This window comes from Medicago sativa, chromosome 4 (genome assembly GCF_051527215.1).
Source record: "Medicago sativa cultivar Bolivia chromosome 4, Bolivia_mono, whole genome shotgun sequence".
Lineage (NCBI taxonomy): Eukaryota > Viridiplantae > Streptophyta > Magnoliopsida > Fabales > Fabaceae > Medicago > Medicago sativa.
Window position 1 is genome coordinate 19,590,738 of NC_140752.1, and position 9,117 is coordinate 19,599,854.

The window sequence follows — 9,117 nt, forward strand, 5'->3', positions numbered from 1 at the left end:
TATATGTATGTACCTATGATTTGTTCTTTTCACGGTGCCAGCCAATTATATCAAACCCAGTCAATTCGGTATCCCTTGTTTCTGTTCTTAATTTTAATTGTGCATCATGAAAACAATTGTGAAATTGAGACGTGACTATAGAACAATGATTATGGCTGCACTTTATTAATATATATATATAGATATACATGGTATAAAAGGTGAATCATGTTCTAATTAAATTTTTCTTTCTAATTTTCAATCACTATTATTTTTATGCTAAACTTTTTATACTGTGTATATTATTGGCATGTTACGCTGCATGTATATATTGCTTATAGACATACTCTCTGAATAAATAGATAAATAAATAAATATGCTATTTGATGTTGTTCTTGGATTGAACTAATATATACTAATTTTAAAGATGGGTTATATAAAGATGTGATCTTGTTATTTATGCAATATATGTGTTAATTATGATTCTTATGTTGATGCGATGTTTAAGATGTTGTTGATTATCATTTGATGTTGTTGTATTATGATGCTGATATGAGATGAATTGTTTATATGTTGCTGCTGAGTCATATTTAAGTTGTAAATGTCGGTCTAAGTTGTAAAGTTGTAAGATGTCGTCCAAATTTTTGGAGTCATAGAAGATGTCCATGATGTTCAAGATGTTTAAGATGTAGAAAGTTGAGTCCATTGCATACTCATATAAGTTGGTTGAGGGCTTGATGCCCTGGAATGCTTAGTCATTCACATGATTGGTGAGGGCTTGATGCCCTGGAGCTTTTGCTCAGTATGTTGGGGGCTTGATGCCCTGAAGAGCCTATTTACGCTCATATAAGTTGGTTGGGAGCTTGATGCTCTGTATTGGTACCAAATGCATTTGCATATCAAGAGGTTTTTAAGATGATTTAAGATGTTAAGATGTCAAGTTGTCGAGTTGTCAAGTTGTTAAGTTGTGATGTTTTAACAAATTACTTTGTGATGTCTTTTAGTATGATGATATGTGACGATGACTGTGACTGCTATATGATGATATTTTGCTAAGATAAATGATGATGTTTATGTATTTAATTATAATTGTTAAATTATAAGATGTTTATGTTGTTAAATGTAATTTATGATTTATGAGCTTAATATTATTGTTTGAGAAATCTCACCCCTTCTGCGTATATGTTGCCTCGACCGTGGGTAATGTGCAGGTAATAAAGAATAGCTGTGTTCGTGAGTAGACTCCTCACATCGTGTCGTCTAGGATGCTCTGATACGTAACGGGATGGGGATTGTCTGATGCTTGTTTTCCTTGTTACGTATTTTATTTAATAAATGTTGAACATTTTATGAAGACTATTTGAGATGTTAAGTTGTGGCCTTTTTGCCAAGATTTTATGTGACTTGCGAACTAAACTTCCGCTGCATTTGATTATTGAATTTTATAAAGACAGGTTGCCTAAATAAATAGTATTTTCCTATTACTATATTTGCTGAAAGTGACGTATTGATGTATGTGATGCTCCGTTATGTTGATGAACTTTGATAATTTAAATGAAATTTTTAAGTTGGGAAAACGGGGTGTTACAATTGGTATCAGAGCAGGTCGGTCCGTCCGGCCAAGTAGTGAGTCAAGTTGTGTCGTTTTAACAGTTAGGATACCCTTATTGTGTTATTCTAATTGTTGTGTGTTGCGCAGTGAAGAAAACTGGAAGCTGCAAATCTTATCTGTTATAAGAGAACTAGAATGGCTGGAAGAAATGATGCTGCGATGGCTGCTGCCTTGGAAGCCGTGGCCCAAGCTATAGGACAACAACCAAATGCTGGTGCTGGTGTTAATGCTGATGTGAGAATGTTGGAGACTTTTCTGAGGAATCATCCTCCTACTTTCAAAGGAAGGTACGACCCTGATGGAGCATAGACGTGGCTCAAGGAGGTTGAAAGAATTTTCAGAGTTATGCAATGTACTGATGATCAGAAGGTGCGTTTTGGTACGCACATGCTACCTGAGGAAGCTGATGACTGGTGGGTTAGTCTTCTACCTAACTTAGAGCAAGATGATACGGTCGTTACTTGGGCTGTGTTTAGGAGGGAGTTCCTAAACAGGTACTTTCCGGAGGATGTTCGCGGGAAGAAAGAGATTGAGTTTCTTGAGTTGAAGCAAGGTGAAATGTTGGTGACTGAGTATGCTGCTAAGTTCGTGGAATTAGCTAAGTTTTATCCACACTACACTGCTGAGACTGCTGAATTTTCTAAGTGTATTAAGTTTGAGAATGGCTTACGTCCTGAGATCAAGCGGGCCATTGGATATCAGCAGATCCGTAATTTTTCCGAGCTGGTGAGCAGTTGCAGAATTTATGAAGAAGATACTATAACCCATTACAAGATCAGGAATGAGCGGAAGAGTAAGAACCAACAAAATCGTTATAAGCCTTACAATGCCCCTGCTGATAAGGATAGTCAAAGGGTGAATGATGAAAGGAAACCGGGAAGGAAAGATACTAATGCTGAGGTTGTTTGCTACACATGTGGTGAGAAGGGCCATAAGCGTAATGCTTGTACTGGAGAGGTGAAACGATGCTTTCGTTGTGGTAGAAAGGGACATATTATTATAGAGTGTAAGCATGATGATGTGGTGTGTTTTAATTGCAATGAAGAAGGTCACATGGGTTCACAGTGCAAGAAATCTAAGAAGGCTCAAGCTAGTGGGAAGGTGTTTGCTTTATCTGGTACTCAGACGGAGGGTGAGGATCGTTGATCTGAGGTAAATTTTCGAGGACGAAAATTCTATAAGTTGGGGAGAGTTGTAACGCCCTCCTTTTATTTAATTATTTTTATTAAGTTAGAATTTATTTATATGATTTAATTATTTATATGAGGTGTTAGTATTTTATTATGTGGCATTATTTTATTATTTATTAGAATATAAGAATTATTAGTGTAAGTAGAATTGGAAGTTAGAATAGAAAGAAAAATAAGTTATTGGGCCTAAATAGATTTAGGAAGAGTGATTAATATTATAAATAAGAAAGCTTAGGTTAGAAAGAGTTTTGGACGTTAAACCGCTTTTTGGAAAAAGAGGAGAAAGAGGAGAACTCAGAGAGAGAGAACCCTAGGAACGAAGAACGCTGCTTTTGATTTCAGAAAAACAATCTAAGGTAAGGGTGGGATTATCTTTCACTAATATTAAGTCTGTAGATCATTAGATTGCATCTAACATGTTTTAGGATGAGTTTTGAGATTATGAGAAATTAGGGTTTGAGTGAGAATTGATGATTAGATGATAGAAAACTACTGAATTAATGTAAGGGGGGAGTCTTTATTCATCATGAGGATTGTAACTTATAAGTAGTGAAGGGCCTTTGTTTATTTTCACGATAAATTTGTGTTCTTTTGTAGTGTTCGTTCTTAATTCCTTTGATGACTATTTGTTTTATTATTCTTCCTATGATGGTTCGTGTTACTCGTGGATGCTCCGTTTAAATCATTATATTGATCTGTGCGTAATCGTATGACTCAATTCAACTCTTTCGATTTGTTCAACTTTATATTTGTGTAGCATGTATTATATGTATGTACCTATGATTTGTTCTTTTCACGGTGCCAGCCAATTATATCAAACCCAGTCAATTCGGTATCCCTTGTTTCTGTTCTTAATTTTAATTGTGCATCATGAAAACAATTGTGAAATTGAGACGTGACTATAGAACAATGATTATGGCTGCACTTTATTAATATATATATAGATATACATGGTATAAAAGGTGAATCATGTTCTAATTAAATTTTTCTTTCTAATTTTCAATCACTATTATTTTTATGCTAAACTTTTTATACTGTGTATATTATTGGCATGTTACGCTGCATGTATATATTGCTTATAGACATACTCTCTGAATAAATAGATAAATAAATAAATATGCTATTTGATGTTGTTCTTGGATTGAACTAATATATACTAATTTTAAAGATGGGTTATATAAAGATGTGATCTTGTTATTTATGCAATATATGTGTTAATTATGATTCTTATGTTGATGCGATGTTTAAGATGTTGTTGATTATCATTTGATGTTGTTGTATTATGATGCTGATATGAGATGAATTGTTTATATGTTGCTGCTGAGTCATATTTAAGTTGTAAATGTCGGTCTAAGTTGTAAAGTTGTAAGATGTCGTCCAAATTTTTGGAGTCATAGAAGATGTCCATGATGTTCAAGATGTTTAAGATGTAGAAAGTTGAGTCCATTGCATACTCATATAAGTTGGTTGAGGGCTTGATGCCCTGGAATGCTTAGTCATTCACATGATTGGTGAGGGCTTGATGCCCTGGAGCTTTTGCTCACTATGTTGGGGGCTTGATGCCCTGAAGAGCCTATTTACGCTCATATAAGTTGGTTGGGAGCTTGATGCTCTGTATTGGTACCAAATGCATTTGCATATCAAGAGGTTTTTAAGATGATTTAAGATGTTAAGATGTCAAGTTGTCGAGTTGTCAAGTTGTTAAGTTGTGATGTTTTAACAAATTACTTTGTGATGTCTTTTAGTATGATGATATGTGACGATGACTGTGACTGCTATATGATGATATTTTGCTAAGATAAATGATGATGTTTATGTATTTAATTATAATTGTTAAATTATAAGATGTTTATGTTGTTAAATGTAATTTATGATTTATGAGCTTAATATTATTGTTTGAGAAATCTCACCCCTTCTGCGTATATGTTGCCTCGACCGTGGGTAATGTGCAGGTAATAAAGAATAGCTGTGTTCGTGAGTAGACTCCTCACATCGTGTCGTCTAGGATGCTCTGATACGTAACGAGATGGGGATTGTCTGATGCTTGTTTTCCTTGTTACGTATTTTATTTAATAAATGTTGAACATTTTATGAAGACTATTTGAGATGTTAAGTTGTGGCCTTTTTGCCAAGATTTTATGTGACTTGCGAACTAAACTTCCGCTGCATTTGATTATTGAATTTTATAAAGACAGGTTGCCTAAATAAATAGTATTTTCCTATTACTATATTTGCTGAAAGTGACGTATTGATGTATGTGATGCTCCGTTATGTTGATGAACTTTGATAATTTAAATGAAATTTTTAAGTTGGGAAAACGGGGTGTTACAATTCTTGCCCTAATTCCTTAGTGACAAAAACTTTAAACCTAAACTAAAGACCTAATTCCTTAGTGAATTTGAAGATTAGGGTTAAGCATTAACGAACAAGAATTCTCTTAATGATTCCAAGGGTTTGTATCTATTCCTAGATTACAAAGGCAAGGATCTCTTATTTCAAAGCGTTTATCAATTCCACTTCCGTATCACAAAATAAACCGTAAATCAATTTAAAGGCGGCCGACACAATAAAAAGCATTAAGAACGGAAATAAGAGAAACAATCATATGAATTTCAATCAATAATATAAAATAGGTCATAACAATCATGTTCATCTAGGTCTATTCATCCCCAACAAAGGAGGGTTTAGTTACACATAATTGAGCAATAAACAATAAAAGAAGAATTACAAGATGAATTCATGAATAAACCTTGTTAAAACTCCTTCAATGATGTTCCAAGTTGCTCCAAATCGCTCTCCTATGTGTTTCTAGGCCTTTTGATCTCCAAAAATCGTGATCCCCTCTTCAGAAACACCTCTTTTCTATTTATAAGAAGCTAAAAATCGGCCACCGTGCTCCAGAAATCGGTGGCCGATTTTCCAAAACGCGTGCCAGAAGTGCCAAAATCGGTGGCCGATTTTCTCTTATCGGTGGCCGATTTTTTTCGAAGCTGATGGCCTAAAACTGCAGCAAAAATCGGTGGCCGATTTTACAAATCGGTGGCCGATTTTCAGTTTTCAAAATCTTCATTTTCTTTCCTTTTGTAGCTTGTAACTCCATGCATTGCAATGAATATGACCCAAAATGACATAAAAATGCCTAAGAAAAACTAGGATGACAGAGTGTCATCACAACCCCAAACTTGAACTATTCCTTGTCCTCAAGGAATTTACTTGCAACAGTGACAAACAACAGTAAAATAACAGGTACCTGATGAAATGATAGTACCCAAAAGTTCAATCTCCTCTAGCTAAAGATGAGCTAGTTTGACTTGTTCGCATCCACTGATTCACAACTCCACGCAAACATATGAAATAGGGTTCTACCAGTCGACATGCAGGTCTACATATTACCATACGCTTGAAAAGTTTCTAAACATCAATCAAAGTCAAAGTCATTACACACTTTTGAGGTCTTTAGGGTTGTAACGGGGCTTAGGTAAAAGGTGGGATATATTTGGATAAGTAGGCTACACAAAATTTGAGTTAGGCATTCCTACAAGTGATAAACAAAATTCAATCCCCCAATTCCCAAAATTTTAGGTACCTAGAGAACATTTTCAAAACTTGGGACACTTCGAGTTTGAAGTTCACTCGGATATAGCATTGTGTGTCCCTTTTTCACTTTTCATCTTTTTTTCTTTTCATTTTTTTTTTCAAAATTTTTCTTTTTTCGATACACCATTTTGTGTGTATTTTTTTCATCCTTTTTCTTTCTTTCTTGTTCTCTAGTACCCCCACCCCAAACTTATTGGGTTGCAAATTCCAAAGGTAACCCCAAACTTATCATTTAGCAACATTCTACATAGCCTAACTCAAAAATAAAATTTCGGGTTAATCATCCTAAAAGGCTCTAGGCTTCATTTGTAGTTTGTCACCGAACAAAAAGTTCTAAACCTACTGGCTCAAATTGGCTTCAAATGGATAAAGCAAAAGTAAACAAAATAGGGTAGGCTTCAAAAAGGCTCACAGGACCAAGCACTTTTTCCTCAGTGTGTAAATGACAAAGACCAATCAACAGTAGAGAAACAATGCAAGTTCTAGAAATGTAGTTGCATGGAAATCTAATCTATCATATAAGTAAATTGAAAAACAAAGTTTGGCAATGAACCTTATGGCTGAGATTTCTGGGAGTTGTGACTACCTAGCAACACCGTACACTTCGCCTTTAAAAACCAAGTCACTCCTCCGTTTGAACTTTCAGAATATCATTTCATCAACTCACTGTTACTAAACTGGAATAGGTCACCTGAAACAAACAAATTCGTTGATAATAAACAAGTTCAAGAACAAGTACAAATAAGGGACACTACTCAAGTTCAAATCAAAATACAACTGAAACAAAGTACTAAATGACATAACAAAAATAGAAATACTGAAAGCGATAAAATAGTAACTGTTTGGGCTAGACAAGGTGCCCAAATCACTGTCGTGCTCCTGAGGATCCTCCTGGTCCTGAAGGTGGAAATGGATAGTAGAGAGGCTGTGAGTCTGCCCCCGGATTCCTCTCAGCTTGAATCCGAAAGTACTCCGCTCTAATTCGCTCCTCCGCTCTGAGTCCCCGCTGCCTCTCTTCAGCAAAATAGTTCTCTATCTCTAGTGGGCTAGCAAACCTGTCATAAGCATTAGTTCTTGCAGTAGCACTCTGGCGGTAATGCTCAGCTGCCTCGTAGAAAGGCTGAGGGAATGCTGGTGGCGGCATCCTATCTCTGGAAGAAATGTCTTGGGCCCAGTTGGCCATGGCATAGGTATACTCCATGAAATAAGGTGGAAGACCCTGCTGCTGCATCTGTGGTAGTGGCACCTGTTGTGGAGGCACCTGTGGGATGTGATCTTGCTCCATAGCCTGATGCTCTTCCGCCTCCCTAAACTTCCGATCATAAGCTTCCTGTTCTTTCTCAAAGCCTTCTAACACAGGATCAGATATAGGCCTCAAAGACCTCACATACACATCAGTGGGTTCGACCGGAACCTGAGCTTCCTGACATAGTCCATTAATCAAACAACAATGTCCTAAAGTATTCTTATTAGTGCTAATCAGCTTCCACAAACTATCAGTCATCAATCCAGCAACATCTATCTCATCATCAGCAATCATAGCAAGTAAAATAATTACCCGGTCTCGTATCATCTCAGCTGTTGACGAAGTTTGCTCAATGACAGTCAAGATAAACGAAGCCCACACCTTGTACTCTGGCAGCAAATCAATAGTGTTAATCCTCTGAGGTCTAACCACCGGTCCTATCCATCCCTTCCCGTCTCTCATCAACCCTTCAAGCAACCCATCCCAATCACTTCGACTTCGGAAAGTACCATAGACCTGCTTCCGATACTCAACATCACACTTCTCCACGTCCCTCAAACCCAGCACTCGCTGAATGTTCCTCTTACAATAACTAACCTTCTTCCCATGCACATAAGTGTACCCATTTTTCTGAACAAATGCATTTGCCAAGAATTCTAAGGCATTGCTCGCATTACTCTCCTCGGTTACCATGTTCACAATTCCTTCCCACTTTCTAGCTTCGATTTGCCACACAAAAACAGGGTGTTTTGTTAACTTATCCATAGCAATACCCCTTTCTTTGTTGAAACCCATCTTCTTAATCAAATTATATCTTTCCTCCGCAATCTCCGAAACAAACCTTTGGTATGGTGGTTGGATGGGTGGTTGAGGTTGTGGTGGGCTAGGTGGTTGTTGAGAAGAAGTTCCGGTAGATCTTTTTCCTCTAATTCTCTTTGTGGTGGGTTCTTGAGCTTGGTTTTTATTTTTGGCCATAGTTGTTGTTTGAATTGGGAAATGGGTATGTGAATTTAGGATATGAAATTGGGGATAGAGTTAGGGTTTGATGAAATTGATGGAATTTGGGTTGAATTTGTTGGTAAAATGTTTGTGGGTTTGATGTTGATGATGCTTTGTGGTGAATTTGTTGTGTTGTGAATGGTTTATGAAAGTTTAGGATAATGGGTAATGGTGTTTGTGAGGTTAGGGATGAAGATTGGTGAAGTTAGAGATGGTGGGTGTAGAGAAAGGTTGAAGATGAAGTTTAAGTGTAGATTTGTGGTGTGGGTAAGTGAGAATGAGGAAGATGAAGATGAACCAAGAGATGTTGTGGGTTCCTAGAGCAATTTTGGCATGGTAACACTACTTGTGGAAGTTGGGAATGAAGAAGAAAGAGTTGAAACTTATGTAAAGGAGGGGAAAAATCGGCCAACATATGGCCTTGCTTAAGCAAAATCGGGCGCCGACTTTGGGGAGGTCGGGCGCCGATGTTTTTCAAGGCAAACGCCTCTCCT

General features: G+C 36.8%; 1 pseudogene across 1 annotated transcript; it reads left to right on the forward strand.

Annotated features, from left to right (window-relative positions):
• Positions 1 to 791: 791 nt before the first annotated feature.
• LOC146927025 (uncharacterized) lies at positions 792 to 5,089 on the forward strand (annotated as a pseudogene). The gene is made up of 2 exons (XR_015008157.1): positions 792 to 2,743; positions 4,734 to 5,089. The product of XR_015008157.1 is annotated as an uncharacterized LOC146927025 (transcript).
• The last annotated feature ends 4,028 nt before the right edge of the window (positions 5,090 to 9,117 follow it).